Raw genomic sequence first — 2,973 nt, 5'->3', positions numbered from 1 at the left:
ATCTCGTCCCTGAGAATCGAAGGCTTTTCAATTTTGGAGTAGTCCCAGTCCGGACCCGGCTCCTTGGATTTACGATGGATGCGTATCTTCTCGCGAAAAGAAACGTGTTCTTCTTCCGAGCACTCTGTTAGTTTGGCTATATTAAGTAAGTCAGCTTCCAGAGAGCTCTCATCATCGTCGCTGTTTTCTTCCAGGTTAGCCGAGTCCTTTCCAGGACCACTACCATTATTTAAAACCCTATTAATTTTATCTCCCATATTTTCCGACTCTAGAGAGTCGGTAATATCGTGTATCTCGGTCGGGACAGGATGGACATCAACTGTAACCCGACTGAGAAAATTACCAGTCTTACTAGAAGAGTTCTCCTTATTATAATTATTATTTTCCTTTTCTTTCCGTACAGGCGTTGCTGGAGCACTTGATGAGATCTTGGCGAAGGTGTATTTCGCCTTCCCCATCAAGGTTTTAGAAACAGATTGTACGGGAGATTTAATTTGCGGTGGTGCTGCTTCACTAGACTTCCTGCCAGATGGAATGGAGGGGAAGTCGGTGCAGTCCCTCTGCACATGCCCGGCTTTTTTGCACAGGCGGCAAGAGGGGGGGTTAATGCACTCTCGGGCCAAATGCCCGGTAGCGAAGCAGTTTAAACATGATTTTACATAGAGTTCCGCGGGGAGGTACGTCTTACAGCGCATACCGGCTATGTTGATAAAGTCAGGAAAATTATTCCTGTTAAAATCATCAACAATGGCTTGAATGTAGCCATTATATACCTTTGTATTTTTAAGGTATATTCGGTATACGCGGCGTACCTTCCCGAACTTCAGCGAGTCGAGCATGGTGGTAATTTGCTCGATCGTCGCCTCCGTCGGGATACTCCGCACACTAATGCGCGTGCCCAAACCACGCGGCAAAGAAAAATTAATACGGCCAGATGGGGTATCAAGCTCGTTTCCTATCGTAGATAGGAACTTGTCACGATTTCCCCCATCTGCCGCCTGGAAGGTGATATTCCAAGTTCCCGATCTAATTGGGAACACTCCTTCAACAAGTGACCTGAAGGGTCGAAGCTGCTCAACCGACGAAAAAAGTTGGTAGAAAGCGCCGACAGTGGGGATGTCCTGCGATGTTGTGGCGTCAATTGACTCCCCACGTTGAACTTCGATCCCCTTCACGTTCGCGACCTTCGGAATCGACGCTGCGACACTTGAGAATAGTGGTTTGGCTGCCGAAGAAGAAGAGGTCTGCGGGTCAGATGGTCCAGTTGCCGGTCTGCCAGAGACACTCTGACTGCCGAGAGGCAGGTGTGTCCTGGCAGACATCAAGAACTTTACGGAGAAACTATAGAAGAAATGTAGAACCCCAGATGTTATTCAACTAAGAGTTGTTAAGGAAACCTACTACAAATAAACTAACTGAAGGATAATAAAAACGAGCTAGATATTATGGTAGTAGTAGAAATTAGGGCTATTAACTAACAGAAGTTTATAAACTAACAGAGAAACAAACAAAAGCGGTAACGGTTTAATATATAAAAACCGTTACGGAAACGCCGGGGTGGCCTCTAAGAAATTCCCGAAGGGGGAGAGGCCACTCCCAATACATCTAGTTCGGAGCGGGCTGGCAAAAGCCGCGGAATGGCAGAAAAAACTACCAGACGCTCCGTGCTGTTGATCAAGGGCGCTAGCTTACCTTAATCAAAACAGCAGTTGTCGTGGCCGAGTGGTTAAGGCGACAGACTAGAAATCCGTTGGGCTCTGCCCGCGCAGGTTCGAATCCTGCCGGCAACCCCGTTCTCCTAAAAAAAACCAGCTTACCTTAATCAATGCGTATTTCCAAACTTACTCAGTGGTTTTATATGTTGTCTCAATTTTTTTCACCGACATACTCTATGCTAACTAGATTTGTTTATTTTTCACACAGAGTATAGATTAGTTACAAATTCATTTTTTTTTTCAATCTTAAATGCGTTTTTATATTTGAATAGTAGGGACAGAAACAAAAATAAAGAATCAACAACTCGACAAAGTTCTGACGAACCTCCCACTATAAGTCTGTATGAAAACACATTTATATCAAATGACGTCGCAACATCAAGTTCTAAACAAATTCAACCCGAATCCCCATACAGCTACGACAACCATTGTCATACGTAATCAAGCACAGTTTCTATCAATTGTCACATAACGGACGTGTACAAAATATGGAATGACATAGTTTTGCTGCTTAAATTGTTGAAACAGATTGTAAATGAGTATGATTTAATTAAAATACGTGATTAGATTTGTTAAATCATAATGAATGTCAACCGGCAACTTCCAGTAAATGATGAAAGTCATTTTAGGTTTCATTTAATATAAACTAAAACCTCTCTATGTTTACGAAATACCAATCAGCTTACCGAAATGAGCGAAGTTCAGCGTTATAGTAATGATTCTTATTAATTAATGCGCCACATGGATTTTCGTTAGGGACAAGTCAATCCTAGTAACCTAATGAAGAGTGCAATTTGGTCGATCACTAATATAAATTACAATAAAATATACAGGGGTGAACTCGATGATCATGTCAAACATGGACCATACACACATTAGCAGCAATCAAAGGTATAAAATTGGTTACAAGCAGAAATCTACGCATACAATAGGCAGGCGCATCGAAAGACAGGGTTTGTCTCAAGTGAAGGCCGCTCATGCGATAATACAAATTACATGAAATGCGCTTTCAAACATACCGCGACCCGACTACGTCTGTGATAAAGTCATCTCATCACGTATTAACCAATTATTTGTTATTAACAAAAAAGACAGTGACTCAATTAAGGCTTCATGCTTACCTTTCGAAACTTACCATGGTTAGCAAATTTGAATACTACGAAACAAAGTAAACTGTATCTGGATTATGTTATTCCCTATTTTGTTCTACCTCAAATAGCATAACATAAAACTTCCTGTACGTGGTGGCATTGATGGA

At 42.0% G+C, this 2,973-nt stretch overlaps 1 non-coding gene across 1 annotated transcript; it reads left to right on the top strand.

The window, feature by feature from the left end:
* The first annotated feature begins 1,708 nt into the window (after positions 1-1,708).
* Trnas-aga (transfer RNA serine (anticodon AGA)) lies at positions 1,709-1,790 on the top strand. The gene has a single exon. It is a non-coding gene; the product is annotated as a tRNA-Ser (tRNA).
* Positions 1,791-2,973: the final 1,183 nt, after the last annotated feature.

Source organism: Styela clava, chromosome 2 (assembly GCF_964204865.1).
Source record: "Styela clava chromosome 2, kaStyClav1.hap1.2, whole genome shotgun sequence".
Taxonomy (NCBI): Eukaryota; Metazoa; Chordata; class Ascidiacea; order Stolidobranchia; family Styelidae; genus Styela; species Styela clava.
The sequence above is the reverse complement of the archived record's forward strand: the minus strand, read 5'-3'. Positions and strand labels throughout refer to the sequence as shown.